This window comes from Arachis stenosperma, chromosome 3, assembly GCF_014773155.1.
Source record: "Arachis stenosperma cultivar V10309 chromosome 3, arast.V10309.gnm1.PFL2, whole genome shotgun sequence".
NCBI classification, from domain to species: Eukaryota; Viridiplantae; Streptophyta; class Magnoliopsida; order Fabales; family Fabaceae; genus Arachis; species Arachis stenosperma.
In genome coordinates, this window is record NC_080379.1 from 59,925,113 (window position 1) to 59,945,562 (window position 20,450).

At 37.6% G+C, this 20,450-nt stretch overlaps 1 non-coding gene across 1 annotated transcript; it reads left to right on the plus strand.

Moving 5' to 3' along the window:
- Positions 1-463: 463 nt before the first annotated feature.
- LOC130972311 (small nucleolar RNA R71) lies at positions 464-571 on the plus strand. The gene has a single exon (XR_009083498.1). It is a non-coding gene; the product is annotated as a small nucleolar RNA R71 (small nucleolar RNA).
- The last annotated feature ends 19,879 nt before the right edge of the window (positions 572-20,450 follow it).

A 20,450-nucleotide genomic window follows, 5' to 3' on the forward strand; every position in this document is an offset into this window, starting at 1 on the left:
GTCTCTGTTAATCCTTCCATGAGAGATTTGGATGATTTCTCCATGAAGAATTATAGGTGTTTCCATAGGGTTCTCCCATGTAATTCACCTCTTCCATTGAAGGGTTCTCAGGATCATAAGCTTCTTCTTCAGATGAAGCATCCTTAGTATTGCTTGGTGCATTTTGCATTCCAGATAGACTTTGAGAGATCAAATTGACTTGTTGGGTCAATATTTTGTTCTGAGCCAGTATGGCATTCAGAGTATCAATCTCAAGAACTCCTTTCTTCTGATTTATCCCATTATTCACAGGATTCCTTTCAGAAGTGTACATGAATTGGTTATTTGCAACCATTTCAATTAGTTCTTGAGCTTCTGTAGGCGTCTTCTTCAGATGAAGAGATCCTCCAGCAGAGCTATCCAAAGACATCTTGGATAGTTCAGAGAGACCATCATAGAAAATACCTATGATGCTCCATTCAGAAAGCATGTCAGAGGGACACTTTCTGATTAATTGTTTGTATCTTTCCCAAGCTTCATAGAGGGATTCACCTTCCTTCTGTCTGAAGGTTTGGACTTCCACTCTAAGCTTACTCAATTTTTGAGATGGAAAGAACTTTGCCAAGAAGGCATTGACTAGCTTTTCCCAAGAGTTCAGGCTGTCTTTAGGTTGTAAGTCCAACCATATTCTAGCTCTGTCTCTTACAGCAAAAGGGAATAGCATAAGTCTGTAGACCTCAGGGTCAACCCCATTAGTCTTGACAGTGTCACAGATTTGCAAGAATTCAGCCAAAAACTGATGAGGATCTTCCAATGGAAGTCCATGGAACTTGCAATTCTGTTGCATTAGAGAAACTAATTAAGGCTTAAGCTCAAAGTTGTTTGCTCCAATGGCAGGGATAGAGATGCTTCTCCCATAGAAGTTGGGAGTAGGTGCAGTAAAGTCACCCAGCACCTTCCTTGCATTGTTGGCATTGTTGTTGTTTTCGGCTGCCATGGGTTCTTCTTCTTTGAAGATTTCTGTTAGGTCCTCTACAGAGAATTGTGCTTTAGCTTCTCTTAGCTTTCGCTTCAAGGTCTTTTCAGGTTCAGGGTCAGCCTCAACAAGAATGCTTTTGTCTTTGCTCCTGCTCATATGAAAGAGAAGAGAACAAGAAAATGTGGAATCCTCTATGTCACAGTATAGAGATTCCTTGAGGTGTCAGAGGAAAAGAAAAATAGAAGGAAGAGGTAGAAGAATTCGAACTTAGTGAGATAGAGTTCGAATTTTGCATTGAGGAGGAGTGGTACTCCATAAATAGAAGGATGTGAGAAGAGGGGAAGAGATTTTTCGAAAATTAATTAAAAAGATTTTAAAATCATTTTGAAAAAGATTTTGAAGAAGATATGATTGAAAACTTTTTTGAAAAAGATGTGATTAAAAAGATATGATTGAAAAGTTATGGTTTTAAAAAGATATGATTGAAAAGATATGATTTGAAAAACAATTTAAAAAGATTTGATTTAAAAAAAATTAATGACTTGGCTAACAAGAAAAGACATGATTCAAACATTAAACCTTTCTCAACAGAAAAGGCAACATACTTGAAATGTTGAGTCAAATCATGAATTGATAGCAAGTATCTTTGAAAAAGGAAAGAAATTGATTTTGAAAACATTTGATTGAAAAGATATGATTTGAAAAAGATTTGATTTTGAAAAACTTTGAAAACTTGAAAAAAATTTGCATTAAAAACAGAATCTTCCCTCTTGTGCCATCCTGGCGTTAAACGCCCAGAATGGTGCACATTCTGGCGTTTAACGCCCAAAGCTTTACCCTTTTGGGCGTTAAACGCCCAGCCAGGCACCCTGGCTGGCGTTTAAACGCCAGTTTTTCCTTCTTCACTGGGCGTTTTGAACGCCCAGCTTTTTCTGTACAATTCCTCTGCTGCATGTACTGAATCTTCAGTTCCCTGTATTATTGACTTGAAAATAGAACCAAGATCAAATAAACAATGCATGCAAGACACCAAACTTAAAATTAGACACTAGACTCAAACAAGAAACATAAAATATTTTTGATTTTTATGATTTTGTAATTTTTTTTGGATTTTTTGAAAATTAAGTGGAAAAGAAAATAAAGGTATCAAAATTCTTAATGAGAATTCCAGGAATCATGCAATGCTAGTCTAAGACTTCGGTCCAGGAATTAGACATGGCTTCACAGCCAGCCAAGCTTTCAAAGAAAGCTTCGGTCCAAAACACTAGACATGGCCAATGGCCAGCCAAGCCTTAGCAGATCATTGCTCCAATAGCAAGATTGCTAGAAATCAACAAGCTCTTGTGATGATCAGTTGAAACCTCGGTCCAATAAGATTAGACTTGGCTTCACAGCCAGCTAGACTTCAACAGATCATTATGAAACTCTAGAACTCATTCTTAAGAATTCTGAAAAAAAATACCTAATCTAAGCAACAAGATGAACCGTCAGTTGTCCATACTCGAAACAATCCCCGGCAACGGCGCCAAGAACTTGGTGCACGAAATTGTGATCACTACTTTTCACAACTCAAATAATTCCTAGTAATGGCCCCAAAAACTTGGTGCTCAATACCATGGCATAAACACAACTTCGCACAACTAACCAGCAAGTGCACTGGGTCGTCCAAGTAATAAACCTTACGCGAGTAAGGGTCGATCCCACGGAGATTGTTGGTATGAAGCAAGCTATGGTCACCTTGTAAATCTTAGTCAGGCAGACTCAAATGGTTATGGATGATATATGAATAAAACATAAAGATAAGGATAGAGATACTTATGTAATTCATTGGTGAGAACTTCAGATAAGCGAATGGAGATGCTTTGTCCCTTCCGTCTCTCTGCTTTCCTACTGTCTTCATCCAATCCTTCTTACTCCCTTCCATGGCAAGCTGTATGCAAGGGTTTCACCGTTGTCAGTGGCTACCTCCCATCCTCTCAGTGGAAATGTTCAACGCACCCTGTCACGGCACGGCTATCCAGCTGTCGGTTCTCGATCATGTCGGAATAGAATCCAGTAATTCTTTTGCGTCTGTCACTAATGCCCCACAATCGCGAGTTTGAAGCACGTCACAGTCATTCAATCATTGAATCCTACTCAGAATACCACAGACAAGGTTTAGACCTTCCGGATTCTCTTGAATGCCGCCATCAATTCTAGCTTATACCACGAAGATTCCGGTTAAAGAACCCAAGAGATAAACATTAGAGCCTTGTTTGCTTGTAGAACAGAAGTGGTTGTCAGTCACTTGTTCATAAGTGAGAATGATGATGAGCGTCACATAATCATCACATTCATCAAGTTCTTGTGTGCGAATGAATATCTTGGAATAAGAACAAGCTGAATTGAATAGAAGAACAATAGTAATTGCATTAATACTCGAGGTACAGCAGAGCTCCACACCTTAATCTATGGTGTGTAGAAACTCCACCGTTGAAAATACATAAGAACAAGGTCTAGGCATGGCCGTGAGGCCAGCCCCATGATCTAAGATAGCATAAGACTAAAGATAGCTACCAAGATATCTAAATACAATAGCAAAGCGTTTAACTCCCATTCTTGTGCCAGTTCCGGCGTTTAACGCCGGGCATTCTGAGGGTGACTTTGAACGCCGGTTTGGGCCATCAAATCTTGGGCAAAGTATGGACTATCATATATTGCTGGAAAGCCCAGGATGTCTGCTTTCCAACGCCGTTGAGAACGCGCCAATTGGATTTCTGTAGCTCCAGAAAATCCACTTCGAGTGCAGGGAGGTCAGAATTCAACAGCATCTGCAGTCCTTTTCAGTCTCTGAATCAGATTTTTGCTCAGGTCCCTCAATTTCAGCCAGAAAATACCTGAAATCACAGAAAAACACACAAACTCATAGTAAAGTCCAGAAAAGTGAATTTTAACTAAAAACTAATAAAAATAAACTAAAAACTAACTAAATCCTACTAAAAACATACTAAAAACAATGCCAAAAAGCGTATAAATTATCCGCTCATCACAAAGTTAATATAAATCTGAGGTAACTCATGGCGATTGGTCATCAAATAAACCCAAGTAAAGTGTGAATAATCATCAATGAAAACAACAAAGCATCGAGCTCCTCTCATAGAAGCGGTGGGAGCGGGACCCCAAACATTAGAGTGAATGAGGTCAAAAGGAGAGCGAGCAAGAGAGGAATTATTGTGAAAAGATAAAGCAGGTTGTTTGACAGTTTGATAAGAAATACACTCAAAAGATTCATTAGGAACCTAACCTAAAATACCTTGAGACACAAGAGGACGCAATTTTCTTAAGGAGCTATGGGCAAGACGTTGATGCCATAAGTGAAGGGTAGATGGAGAATAAGCAACACAGAGATTTTGTACAGGAGGAATATGAAGATTCTTGACTTCAAACAACCTTCCAATCTTACGTCAAGTCCCGATGACTTGTCCCGTCCGACGATCCTGTACACGACAACCAGAGATAGAAAAAGTGACATCAAAACCCAGATCAACAAGTTGACCTAAGATTAAAGTTTAAGTTAGGAATAAAATAAGTATCAGGAAGATTAAGAGTCGACTGGAAGATAGAACCCTTGTGTGTTGTTGTGTGCAAGAGGGAACCATTAGCAGTATTGACAGAAGGTCCATTTGTAGTGGTAGATAGAGACGAGAAAAGATTACGCAACGTAGACATGTGATTAAAGCATCCCGAGTCAAAATACCATTTAGAATTACCTAAAGGAGTCGAAAGAGAAGCAGGGGTATTACCAAAAAGGGAGAGAAGGCGCTGAAGAAGAGACGCAATACCAGATAGAGAGACTGGAGATAAGTGGAGAGGAGCAGATGTGGTAGATTCAAGAGTAGCATCAACAACAGACGCAGGCTCAGGACGTGGTGGGCGAGTAGGACAGATAGTAATCAAATGTCCCGAGAGCTTGCAATAATGGCAAAATAATTGTGAACAATGGTAGCTAATATGATCTTTCTGGTGGCATGTGTGACATTCAACAGAGGGACAAACGGAGTAGAGGTGCCCAAAATGGTTACAATTTTGACAGAATTTATCCTTTCTGTGTGTGGTAGCAAAAACAGCTGACTTTTCCATAATGGCAGATACAAAGATCACTGATAGGAGAGAAAAATTGCAACTTGGGAGCCAAAAATGAGAAAACGGGGGCAAAATCGAAAAGAGCTCACCAAAAAATCTTGGAGAGGGTCCCACTGTCAGCCACGTCAGCTACCTTATTGGATGACACATCAGCAAGAGGGAACATGTGGTGCTGCAGGATTGGATAAGCAGGACACGTCAAGGCTGACGGGGCAAGGTGCCACGCGGGCAGCGGAACGGATCGGGTCGGGCATGCAGGTCGAGAGCACGGGTCGATCTCGGGTTGGGAAAGAAGCAGTGTGACACGTGGCAGAAATGAAGCCGTTGATCTGGGGCACTGATCCAACGGTGCTGGAGACGTCTGGAAGGAGAACAGCTGAGCGCGGACAGGAAACTTTGAGTGGCGCGTGGTGTCGCGTTGCATCTGGCGGCTTCCAGCGATGACTTTGGTGGCGTTGGAAAGCTTGCAATGAGGAGAAGGCAAGGGAGGTAGCAGTGACGAACCAAAGTGTAACACCTTAATTAGCCTAAGCTTTACCTCGCGCTGTAAAGCAAAGGTTAATCATAAATCACGACAGTTCTAAGCTTATGCATAGTATATATATAGAAATAATAGTATAATCTAGAAGCCAAATGAATGATATAGCTCAAAAACATGATTTGAAAAGCGCAAAACATATTAGCAAAGCTACTACTTAAGGCACAAGATATAGATATGATATAACAAAATACTAGAGTATAATATCGTAAAAATCTAGCCATGGCTCGCGGAGTTTAAGCCGGCTAGCCATATACAGATATACAGAAACCAGACAGTAAAAATAGCTTATACAAGTTTTGTTCTCTCAATACATGCAACTAGGCAAAACAAAATACAAAAGTGAAAGGCATATACAAAATAACTCAAAATGACTTAAGGGAAGTATCCAGATCCTCCGCTTTTGTCACCAACCAGACAACTCACCGAGGTGGGTTACGACCTACATCTAAAAAACACAACATAGATATGGTATGAGAACCGGAGGTTCTCAGTATGGTAACAGTACCCAGTGATGTAGGATATAAGACCCCGGGACGCCAAAGGCAATCCTAAGCTCCATACCCATCACAATATTCAAACTTAAAGCATACTAGAACAGTTAAGCAAATTATAAGTCTTAACATAAATAAATCGGGTAGTCTATTTTAGGAGATTTCTATTCTAATCAACACTGCTGTCCCACAGCCCTCACCAACCGACCCTCCATGCGATCCCATCGCCACCGCCTTCTGAACCTCTTCAATCCTAGTAGAAATCACAATTATACACAAGACAAGTAAATCACAAGTAGAAGCATATAAGGCAAGTAATTCAAATAGCAATTAAGCATGTTATACAAATAGGCAAGCCATTTCAAGTAGTCAAAGCATACAAACAGATAGAAAATGCATATGATGAATGCCTGTCCTACTGGCTGTGATATCACATTGTCGGTTCAACTGCCAACCGACACATCTCCATGGAGATGTCACCCTTTGGAATCATCAATGGGAACCCCCGAGATATAGTGCTCGGATCACTGTCAAGGGTTTTGCGCCTGCACGCTCTATTGATCCGAAGGGATGCGAGCGGGATTCTCTTGCCTTAGACCTCACATCTCAACATAAGCAAGATTAACCACCATCCTTACGCCATCACCGCTACCTCGACAGGCGGGATTAACCACCGTCCCTGCTAGGCGCATAGCGTCTCATAATCTCAGTACAAATCAGTACTTCAGTGGTGTTCAGAAAACATTTTCAATATACATGGATCCATCATCCCATTTAGAGTCCTCGACTCATCTCAACCACTATCAAATCACATTTCCATTTCCAAACATCAACAGTTCATCATTCTTCACATAACGTCAAACCATCCTCAGTAAACCTGAAACCTACTCCTCCATTTTCTAATTTGTCCAAAGAATATCCTTTAAAATCCTTAGATTCTTTCCCATGTTTTAAATATCCAAAACTAGGCCCAAAAGTCTTAAAATGGTATTAGAGAAGCTTACAACCTTGTTGGGAAGGTAGAATAGTTGAAAACAAAGTAAAATTTGAGAAATAGGGCGTGTACGGCCGCACATAGGTGTGCGCGCGCATGCTCTGGAGAGTTTTAAATTGTGTGCGTACGCACAGGGGTGTGCGTACGCACAGGTGTCAAAGTTTACAAACTCTGTTCACTCGCACGACCTGTGCCAGCGCCCCCAATAGACTGGCCTTCCCAATGTGTGCGTGCGCATAGGTCGATGCGTACGCACATGTTGCAATTTTCTCTTGCTATGTGCGCGCACAAGCTGTGCTAGCACCGCAAGCAGATCGCCTGCCTCTGCGTGTACGGACGCACAGGTCTATGTGTGTGCACAGGTCAACATTTTTGTAGAGGTGTGCGTGCGCACATATCAGAAATCACAAAATTCTGTAACTTTGCAGAATTTTAGATTTCTAACACCAACTTTGAATGATCATAACTTTCTCTACAAAATTCTAAATTTCACAAACTTTATATTGATTTAAAGGGTTTTAAAAGATCTTTAATTCTAATTTAATTTCAATCAATTTTAAAAATCGAGGCAAAAGTTATGATCAGACAAAGTTCACCAAAAATCCAATTTTACCAAACTTCACAATTTCCTCAATGTCTTACCATACACCTTCCAAAACCATACCAAACCATTCAAAACTCCACTTTTCATCAAAATTAACCTTTGTATCATATTACATTCAATTATACCATATTTTCTTTCACATTTCATTATCCACAACCTCAATTATCGCATATACAACATATCCACCAATCATCGTCATATCATCATCAATTCTCATCATCAACCCAACCATTATTCAAATAAATACTTGACAATGCTCATTCATCCACATCCATCATATCTCGACTTCATCATTTAACCACAACAACAACATCAAATTGTTATACTTCATCAATACAAACAATCATCAACAACATAAAATTCCAAACCTATCCTATGGGTCACTAGCCTATATGTCCATGAATATTATATACTAAATAGAGGAAACCGAAACCATACCTTGGCCGATTCTTTATATGCCCTTAACCCAAAGTTGAGCACAAGCTAGGCTTTCCAATACAATCCAAGCCACCAACAATCACCAATAAGCTCCAACAAGTTCAAATACTCACCACTTCAAGCTATAACACACATAATTCATAATAATTCAATCTAGGGTTTATCAAACTTAAAATTTCACAAGGGTTCAAGAGCTCTTCCTTTTTTCAATAGCTTTGGAAGCCAAAACCCAATGCTAAGCAAGGATTAAAGTGAACCTAAACATCCAAAATCACAAAAACTCATTAAACCTAAAGCCCTAATCACCCAAAATTTTGGAGAGAAGAACTGGGTGAATTTCGAGCTTACCTTACCAGTTTCTCATATGGGTTTTGTAGAGCTCTTCGCAAGGAACGCGTAGCTGCTAACGGCACGCAAATCGAAGCACCATAGCTCGAGATATCACGAAGAGAAGAGAGGTGTGAATAGTGTTCTCTTCTTCCTCTCCTTTCCTCTTTCAAATCTGAAGTGTGTGTGTGTGTTTATGAGATGAGGGTTCATTAAATGAACCTTATATATGTTGGGCTTGGGCCCGGTCCAACCCGTTAGCGTTTTTAGCCCGTTTGCCCCAACTTCAGGCCAAACCTTTTAAAATTAATGCCGATTTTCAGCTTCTAATATTTTTCTAAGGTTTTTGACGGTTTTCACTTTTTCTCATGTGGTACCGAGCAGACTTAAACCGGTTCAACCACTTCAACTGCCGGTTTGCATTTTTTGCAGAAAACACATTTTCTGACTCAAAAAGACCTACTGAGCCCAAAAATCACCTTTAAATCCTCAATGTCTCTCTCTAACTTTTCAAAATCTAATTTGTGCAATATAATCACTTAATTAACCGGTTGATTAGTTGCAGTTCTTACACAAAGCGTCGGGATAGACTCAAAAAGTGAGGACAAAGTACTGTCAGAGGAAACAAAATAAACGAGCTTGAAACCAATTATTTCTAAAAAAAATTAACCTAAGCTCTTGATACCATGTTAGAAACAAGAGACTAAGCTAAAAAAAGTATTTTGTGTATTATTCAGTCTGATCAAAAGTACAATGTACAAGGTGTATATATAGGTGCCAGAAGAATCAAAATAATAAAAGCATAGAATCCTACAATTAATATAAAGATATGCTATATAAATATAAGCCATACTAACTGATCTAAAATGATTCTAATGATTCTCTAATATGCGTAAATCGAGTTTTGTCTGATTCAATTTATATAGATTTATTTAAGACAACTATGTAACTAAATTCTATTCTAGTCAAAACATTTGTGTTATTTTGATCTCCGTTCATTTTATTAGTGTAAATGATCTTTTTATTTATTAAGGGCTAAAAAATAATATTAAATTAATAGTACTAAAAAATATTAAAAAATTAATATTATGAATGAATAAAAATAAGAGAGATTTATATAAAGATTAATTTGATTAATTTTTAAAATTTTAGAAATAAAAATTCATATATACATTTAAGAATTAATTTTAATTTAACTCTAAATAAATTTATGACATATTAGATGACACTTAATATACTATCACATGTCAGTGACCTGATATGTTAACTAATAATTTTGTGACACATGATAATAATCTATTATGTCATCATATTATATACTATTTAATGTAATATGTTATCATTAAACTATTGTAAGGATAATTTAACTTATTTTTTATTCATCAAGAATTAATATAATTAATATAATTTTTTTTAAAAAAATTAAAAAAGAATTTTAAGATGAATTTAACCATTAATCTGTAATAATTATTATATAGTAATTCTCTCCCTATATATATATAGCGACGATTGACGAGCTACTTAATGATGAATATGTCATTTGAGCTCAAAAAAATTATATAACTAAGCTGGCTGGTAAGAATAGATGTCATCATTAATAATTCAAATATGGGAACAAGTTATAATCTTCGTGCTCTCCACAACTTGGAAGTCCATATTATCTATTAATTTATACCGATTGATCTAATCTGCCAGTCTGCCTCACCTCATTAGTCTACCCCCTCGTCAAAACGTTCTTTCTTATTATCACTTTTCTTTTCACCCTTTTATGATGATTATATTATGATTTTGACCGTTGGAAATATAAAAAATAAACTAAACTATAAAAATAATTACAACAAACAAAGCAAATTATATATCAAACAGCATAATGAGTTATAGTTCAAATAACATAGTTTTTACATTCTTATTTAAAAATTTTAAATTTAAATTTCACTTCTAACTTAAAAAAAAATCTATATATCAAACGAAAAAAATTCAATGACAGCAAAAATAACTAAAGATAAAAATGACAAGAAAGCACCCAAATATAGTATTCGTTGAGTAAACACCCAACCCGGTCCCTGTCCATTTTCAATTAGGACAACGCGATCCCTCACTAAAAAATTAACCCACACCGGTCCCTGTCTATGCAAAAAATCACTCATCGCGTCCCCTCCCGTGTATCCCCCGTCCATAGATGACGGAAAAAGCTTATGTGTCAGTTACCGGCGCTGATCTGTCAATTAACCCAGTGTGAAGTGCCAAGGTGGATAAGTGGGAATGGACAGGGGTCGATTTGTCCCCCTGTCACATTAAAAAACGACGTCGTTGCTAGGTTAATAAAAAGCAAACGTTTCCTTCATCATTTCATTCCTCAACCTCTGCACAAAGTATTCATAGTCTAAACAAGAAACCCTAGGGGACCATGGTTGGAAGTGGAGAACGTTGTGCATCCTCCAACCTGCGAGCTGGTGATAGTTGGAGTTATAGCATGAACTCTAATGAGAGTATTGTAGGTAGAAGGAAGAAGAGATGGGTCTCCCCAAAATGCTGTTCTATTCATGTCTGATGCTGTTCTATTCATGTCTGGGACCAAAAGTAATCCGAATAGGTTATTCTTACTGTGCCCTAAATTCAAGGTATGTTCACGTAAAATTTTGTGTTGAATATACAAAAATTCTATATTTAGTTCCAGGTCTGTTCATGGTTTTAACATTTTTGTATCTGTCTATATGTAGACTGCAGAAGGATGTTGCTCATTTTTTGTATGGCTAGATGATTATGTCTCTTCCTTTAATGAGCATTTTTCGAAGACAACATCAAAAGGGGTATTGCAGAAGAACCAGCAACGATTTGAAGGCCTTAGTGATGCGGTGGATGACAAAGTAGAAGAGTTAGAAATGAGGTTGATTGGATTGGAAAATCAATTGGGAAAGAACAAGAAAAAAAATGGGTGAAAGTAGATGCTTGGAGTTAGGTTGTAGTATTTTTGCATTTTTGATTGGTGTTATGGTTGCCTGTTTATTTAGGACAACTATGTATGCAACCTAATGAATAACTTTAGGGTATCTAAGAACTGTGTGGCAAGATGAGATTGGAAATGTAAACATTTTGGATGTAAGTTATATGAAGATGAATTATTATGATGAGTGTTTAAAGTTTGTTACCTGATCTTAATGCAAATTAGAGCAGCAAATATTTGTGCATGTAACATAGATAGAAGTAAACCTTGTAAAGCATAGCAAAAAGTACTATTATATTCATATTGTCAAGAAAGATGTAACTCAGATGTTCATAGTGATAATATCATTGCAAAGGCAACATGACCCTAATCAAAACTTAGACATTTGTAAATACCAAAATACCAAAATAACAGCAAAACATTTGCTGACATAATTGTATCCTTCAAACTAAAGTCTCAAAATACCAAAATAACAGTATCACATATCTCAGTATCACATATCTAAACTCCTATTATAAGTGCCACCCCTACTTAGGAGGCCTAAGTCTTGGAGGCCGGTAGCCGGGTGTTGGCACAAATTTCAGAAGTCGTGATGCTGTAGTTGAATTTGCAGCTGTCATCGTCTCTTCAGAAATCGCATCATGACTAGTTCCTGGAGTAGTCTTCCCAGCTATTGAGTCATTTGATTGGAGCTGTGAGCTGTGAGGCATCAGGTTTGGGGCTTGGGAAGGTTGAGATTTGAACCATAAGGTTGGCCCCAGTGCTGGTATGGATGGAGGCACGAAAGATGGAGCTGGAGGCCTAACAATCTGCTGCTTCTCCCTAACTGTTGGAGGGTTGTCGTTGGAGTTTTTTCCTGCAGCCTGTAACAATTTAGGTTTAGCAGCTATATGAATGAAAACTTTAAGGGATTGAGATGTAATAATTTGTTGGATGAAACAGGTTTTATTTTTTTAAACAATAGAAAAAAAAAGTACCTCCTCAGCTGGTGGTGCAGATTGCGAAACTGAAATTTCTTCTCTCTGATTTTTAGGTAGTTTCTTCTTAGCTTTTCTGGCTTTGCTCTGTGACAAAATTCAATATATCATAGAAAGCAAGCAACAAAAGACAATTCTCAAACTCAGCCATTGTACATAACACAGCCATTCTCAATCAAGCAACATATAAACCTAATCAGTACATAACACAGTCTTTCTCAAGCAAGCAACATATAACTCTAATCAGTACATAACACAGCCATACTTAAGCAAGCAATATATAAACTTAATTAGTACATAACACAGCCATTGTACCTCAATTCTCAAACATAGAGTAAAGAAGTTATTGTTTAGGATAAGTCAATTGTTAAAGCTAAGACATTGTACCTGATCAGTGTTTGTGGCTGGAGCAGTATTTGTTGCTGGATCAGTTGATGATTTGTGAGTTGTTGTCTTCTTCTGTGCTCGTCTCTCCTTTTTAGTCATAGGCTTCCAGTTGGGATCTTGTGCTACATTCGGACATGTCTTGTAGTAATGGCCTGTTTGGCCACACTTAGAGCAAGTAACAACGAATGTCTTCTTCGCCTTGGTGGTGCTCATCTCTTTTTCAACTGGATCGGCTCTTCTCTTCATCTTAGGTCTATGAGCAGCTCTCTTGATAGAGGGAGGCAGTGGCCTTGGTGCATTAGTAGGTGTCCAGTACTCTTCACTGTTGACTGGTTTAATGCAATGTGAATAAGTTGCTCTGATGGCTTCCATAGTTAGCCACTTATGCACGAAATCCTCAGCCTTAAGACCCATTTTAGCTAGTGCTGCAACTGCATGTCTACAAGGCATTCCTATGTACAATAACAAATTGATGTAGAATCAGAAAAAGTCAATGAAAATATAATGATAAGCCAAAAATTAAAACAACAAAATAATTATCCAATAACTATATAACCAGACTTACCAGTCAACTGCCATACATTGCATGTACATGTCCTCTTGTGAAGATTGACACCCACTTTATGGTTTTGAGAATGAACCTCAAAGAGGACTCTTTCCGAATCACCAGCCCATATAGCTCTCCATTTATGACTCTTAGGCTTGATAAATTGATCCAACTTCTTATGTTGGACTGGTGCAAGTGGTCCAATGTGAGCCTCTAACTTCTTGTGCGTTGCCATCTTTCTCATTATGTAGCACCGCAACCCTTCACACATGCTTAGAATAGGCTTTTCCCTATGCTCCACAATCTTCGCATTCCATACTTCACACATATTATTAGTTATGTTGTCCACTTTCGGCCCATGACTAAAGTACGCCTTACACCACACAGCCGGATCAAATTTTTGCATATACTCCCATGCTGGTGCACTTACTCGCTTTAACTTCTCCATCAAAGCAGCTAATTCAGTGTGTGTGGTGCACCTTGCACATTCCCAAACCAATTGTTTCGTCTCTTCATCTTTGAAGTTCTTGATGAAGTTCTTCCAGATATGTAGTACACAATTCCTGTGGTGAGCTCTCGGAAATATCTCCTTCAAGGCCAATGCCAACCCCTGTATCAGTCCAAGGTCATGATATGATTAGAAAATTCTAATTAGCAATGATGAAAAATATTAAAATTGTAATGCTTCATTCATTTCATTTAAGATTTATTGTGGCATGCAGCATCACTAAGTGTTTCTACAGTCTAACCAGTTATGTGAGCAATTTAAAGATAATTAACATAAAATTATATGTTCGATGATGCCATGCCATGAAGCATTTTGAGATGTGATAATAAGAAATCACATATCAGATTTCAGCAACTTAACTAGTTATGATTCTCAAGAATTTTTTATTTTTTTAGAAAGATATCTTGGAAAATAAAGAATCATATCTTTACTCATAAGTAAATTCAAGTTAAAATATGTTTTCCTGTCTTTTAGCATCATGCTAAAACTAGAAATCTTAGTATTATATACAAAATTATAATATATTATTTCTATCAATCTCACAAGATGATTCAACTAAGTGATATTATACTCTTGCATAATAATAGCAATAACAATAACAACAATAATAAATTATGCTGATTTATGGTTTGTGAGCATGGAAGGCCATCCCTCTACATGGTTGTCATTTAAAACATGAGTATAGTGCTATTTCAAAAATGTAGAATAAACATGAACTTAACAGTATGTTCAATGTATTGCATTAGACCAAACACTATTGAAAAGTTAGTAGGTAAAAAATAGAAATAAAAAAAGAAAGGTTAGGTGGCAACCGTAAGTTTGTGATCTCCAAGTCCTACTTTTACAAAAAAAAAAAAAAGTCACAAAGGAACACACAATATAAAAATCCCCACAAATGATTATTACACATACAAAAACTCTTCACATTTGATATTTGCAAACAGAACTCCAAGCCTAAGTAAGGCCAAAAAGAAAACTCAAAAACTTACAACCAATGGATTCCAAACACCACACAACACTGATAGCACCCCAAAATAGAGATAGCTTATCTTCAATCTCCAAACACCACTAATGGATTCCAACCACCAAATGCCACAACCACCACACAACACTGACCAAACTAATGAAAACCAAAACCAAAGCATAGTTCTTTCCGAAGAACACAACACCCCAAAATTAATGTTTTATAATGATGGTTCCATTTTAGTCACATGCCCAGGAAGAACAAATCTCATAATCACTCAGATTCTTAATTGAACCATTCATGTAGATATAGCCAAGCAGCTTCACTCCGTTTTCATGACACATGTATCATATTGTAAATTTTTTAAGGTTTCATTTGATCTCATTGAGGTCTTCTCAGAGACTTATCACATGTAGAAACTGAAGACAAACCAACCAATCACCATTTTCTTATCTATCACAGTGGTGTGCTAAATTTAATACACAATCAAAATTGTTTAAGAAAAAAATCTGGTGTGAACCCCTTTAGACAGTGCTAACGAATTGCAAAGGCCAATAATAACCAGTAGATTTCTTTGATGGAAACAATTAACCTTTTCTGGAAAAAATAAGAGTAGATTCTAATTAAAATTATTTCCAGTTTCTGAAATCAAGTTGTCACAACAATTTTTTGAGAATCAGCAATAAACACACCCATAACTTTCCTTCTTAATTTAAAGTGGCTTCAAAGTACATAAAAATTAATTCCTCAACTAATAAACTGAAAAATAAAAAAAGTTTTATCTCAATGAAACAGAGATTACCAACCAAATCAAAGCGTAGAACATACATAATCATTTAACACAAGTAACTAATTAGCAGGGTTTAGAGCTGACCTTTTGTTGATCGGAGATAAAATTCAGTCCCAACTCAGTGCAATCCCCCAGATCCTGCTTCAATACTGACAAAAACCAGCCCCAGGTGTCTTTGCATTCGTTCGGAACCACAGCATACACAATTATAAAAAAGTGGTTGTTGGCATCTTGCCCCACTGCAGATAATAGCTGTCCACCATAGTAACCTTTGAGAAAGCACCCGTCCAACCCGATTAGAGGCCTGCACCCAGCTATAAAACCCCTTTTACATGCATCCAAACTTATATACAGTTTTTCGAACAGTGACAGCGACTCTAGCTGAGGTATGACATCAATCATAGCTGTGCTCCCTGGATTACTCCTGTGTAGTTCCATCAGATAGTCACGAAGCTTTCCATATGAGCTTGTTCGTTGCCTATAACTATCTCTCTGGCAACCTTCAATCCCCTGCTTATCATTTTCTCACTAAGATGTACATTGTACTCCTCAATCATATACTCCCTTGCCTGTTTAGGCTTTAACTCAGGCTGAGTCAGTAGCCTTTTCACTAACTTTGATGTCACCCACTCTCTGCTAGCTAGATTACTGCCAAAATCTCTAGCACAGTTGTGCTCATTAACCAGTGTCTTCACCTGATAACACCCCCCAGCACTGCTCCAAGAGGTTAGAATCAACCAAGGACAATTCTCTCCTGCACATGCAGCCCTCACCCTCTTCTTTTCATTCTTTAGATACATCACATCCTTCCCTTCATACACAAAGTAGTCCTTTAGTGCATTCTTAAAACTTTCCATTGTGATGAATGTTTGCCCCACCTTAAATTCAACTTCCCCATATTCTGTCTCCTCATTGAAAGCATCAAATGCAGTCTTGTTTTCATCATCATTAGACACCGGACTGTTAAATGCTTCACTCTCATATTCATAAGGCTTTTCATAATCTGAGTCTAGCTCTTCCCCAACAATATCAGAACTTGATGCCATTGTATTCCCAACAAATCCATGTCCAGCCTCCACACCACCACCTGCTTCAGGCCCATCAACTACTGCACCTTCTGTCCCAGTTTTTTCATCCCTTAGAATATGTTTCCTCCTCCTACCAGAATACCTCTTGGAAGCCCGTTTCTTGGCTGTCTTTGGAGAATAACATGGACCACCTTTACTTGGTCCAGGCTTATCCCTATTTTTTGTTGGGCCATCCTTGCTTAAATTCCTATTTGGGCCAGACTTAACCGCACCATCTGGTCCATCCTTCACCTCCTCAGCTGGATCCTGACTAGCTCTCTTCCTTGGTGACACCGTTTTCTTCTTTTTTTTCTTCAATCTCTCCTTCCTTTTCTGTACCTCACTATCGTCACTGCTATGAGTCTCTTCATATTCTGGAGGAGGTGGCTTATATGGCTCGTCCTCAGTTGTTTCATACCCATCACCTGAGGAAGATTGGTCACTCATAATAACCTCCTCAACTTGCATCTCCTCATCCACAACATCTGGCACACTAACCGGGTGATCAAAGTATATATGAATCTCGTTTGTCTCCTTGTTTTTAATCTTGTTAGACCTCATGTCATTTATCTCAATATCACCCCTCATTACATGTAAGCCGGATTCCAAATCAGGTGGCATGCAATCAAACCAAAACATAGTCTTGTACTCCCTATAACCCAACTCCTTCAATAACATTTCAAAATCAAAGAAGTTTACCAAATCAATGTCTAAAGGTGGCCACTTCTTGACTTTTCCATCAACATATTCTAATTTGCCCTGTTCATTCCTCTTAAAAATTCCTCCATGATGAAAAACAGGAACTACTTCAAGCTCATCCATCTGGAAATTATTTTTACTAATCAAAATCCAATTCATGACAGTTTAACATCACTGTGCCAATCATCTAAACTACTGACAATTAACATCAATTATTTAACAAATTAACTAAAGAAGTTCAAAATCTATTCAGCATCACAACATTTATAAAAATAAACAACCAGGCAACCCATTTCAACCCACTAAACACTAAGCACCAACATGCAATTTAGGAACACAGATTGGATTAGAATAATGTTTTAGATGCCCAAATTCATTACTAACCTGAATGCCGACACAAGCTGCCTCCTCCACTACACGGCGTCAGTGACTCCGTCAAGTGTGGCGTTAGAGCTCACCTCCGAGTCCTTCCTGGCGGCCTTGTCAGCACCCTTGTCAGCACCAACACTTGCTACTTCCACCACTCTCTTTCCTATCACGCAGAGAAGGTTGAGGGGTTTTGGTTCTTCTGTAAATTTGAGTTAGGGCTTGTGGGGTTATGAAGGTGAGAATGACGTTTGCTTCTTATTAACCTAGCAACGACGTCGTTTTTTAATGTGACAGGGGGACAAATCGACCCCTGTCCATTCCCACTTATGCACCTTGGCACTTCACACTGGGTTAACTGACAGATCAGCGCCGGTAACTGACACATAAGCTTTTTCCGTCATCTATGGATGGGGGATACACGGGAGGGGGCGCGATGAGTGATTTTTTGCATAGACAGGGACCGGTGTGGGTTAGTTTTTTGGTGAAGGATCGCGTTGTCCTAATTGAAAATGGATAGGGACCGGGTTGGGTGTTTACTCATATTCGTTTGATATATATATAAAAGGTTTAAGAGATTAGATTAGAATATGACTAGAAAATAAAAAAATATTTTTAAAAATTTGTGAATTTATGCTAAATAAATATTAAATAGTAAATTTTTTTAAAAGACAAAAAATTATATAAAAATAAAAAAGAGATCTAAAAAATAGAATTTTCTCAAACTTTTAGTATGCACTTTCTAAATATAAAAACTGTTTACCAGTTACTAAAAAATAATTTTTTTTCAAATTATTACTATTTTATAAAATACTACAAGAAAAAAGCTCTATCGACACACTTTTTCTTGTCACGCTTTTAAAGCGTCTTCAAAAGTGGTCTATGGCCACGCTTTTTTTGCCACGCTTGAAAAGCGTGGCCATAGAGAAAAATTGGCACGCTTTTATGAAGGTGCCCACTTATTTGAAATTTGGCCACGATTTTTTACTGCCACGCTTGAAAAGCGTGGCGATAGAGGGAAATCGACACGCTTTTACGAGGGTGGCTACTGATTAAAAATTTGGCCACGTTCTTTTTTATGCGACGCTTTTTATAGGGTAGCCATAGAGAGCAACAGGAACACTTTTTAAAGCGTGCCAATAGAATTAGGGTATCGTAATATTTTTAAAGCGTGCCGAAAGGGTATGTAATTTTGGAATCCAAAAGCACTTTACTAGGTAAACCTAAACGCATACCCGCACTTAACATTTTTCATCAAATACATACACTACTTCATCCAGAACTTCTTCATCGTATACCTCCAACCCTAACCTAGAGCTTCTTCATCGCGCCTCCAATGCTTCCATCGAGCTTGGCTACCGTCGTGTTCATCTTCCTCATCTCCTCCTCGTGACCCAGACCCAAAAAGCCTTAAGCCATTTTAGTCTGTTCCATCGTCGCCGTCTTAGTCCGTTCCATCGCCGCCTTCGAACCCTAAGCAGTAGCTCGGTTTCTTCTCCTCCTTTACTCTCTCACTTTCCCTTCGATTACACAACACATCAATCTAGATCTATTCTTATTTTGTGTTTTATTCTGTCGCTCACTGGAAACTCGTTCAGCACCTATTTATCGTTCTCCAGGTATTCCTTCCCTCTCCCTTTTGCCAATTCGTTCGCGTTCTGTTATTTCATCGTTTATTTCTTCAAATATATTGTCTCATTGTACCGTAGCTTTTTCTAATGCGATGATTTTCTTGTCAAGTCCTGAATGAGTAGCTAGTACTATCATATGTTTGTACTGTCAATGTTTATTCTTCGAAAATTATGAAAATATTTGCTGTAAAGTTTCGTAGCACAAGATCTGATTTTTCAGTATATTATTGTTGTTTTGTTTCCCTGTACAGTAAAGAAGAGATTGCTCTTTTTTCCTATCAACAAGGATGTCTGGATATGTTCCATTTTATTTATCTCATGTCTTATTTATTCAATTTTCTTTCCCGTATGGTTCTTAATGCCGTGCTGTTGTTCATATTATGCTTTTCATACTGCTTGCAATCTAATTGACTTGAAAACTAAACATGATAAACTGAACACGAGCTATTTGCCACTTATGAAGAAAATAGCTTATTTTGTCAAACTAAAATCATATTTGGGAGCCAAAATGTCATTTTTTCCCTCTTTTAGAAAGGTCATTTTGTCAAAACTTGAACTTTTTGAAAGCCAAAATGGTAGTAACTCATTGACCAAACCATCAAATGAATTGTGTTTTGAGAAAGTTGTGCTCTTGAATATTGGTTCTTAAAAATGTTTTCCAAGTTATTCTTTTGCCTGTTAGCTCCTTTGTATTAGCTGTGGGAGTGGAATTTTTTGGCATTCTGGTAGTCTCTTTTGGGAGTAAAATTATGTATTTTAGAAGATGTAAGATCTGCCTTTAAGTACTAAGAATTTGAGTGCATGCTTTGACATTTCCTCCTAATACATGAATGACCATGAATCTTGCACTGTTGCACTGTGTTAGGTACTGAGATTTGTGAACCAGATTTATACAGCATTTAGTTCTTACTTCTGAGCTTGATTAGTGAGTATCATACTATCATTATTACTTTTTCATTCATCTTGATGAAGACTAAAGGTTATATAGATTAATATTTGTTTTTTAGATTTAATTTTTAATGTTGTAATGAACATTTAGACATATAGTTCCTTATATATTGGTTGTTAATTGGTTTTAAAAACAGAATATAAGAT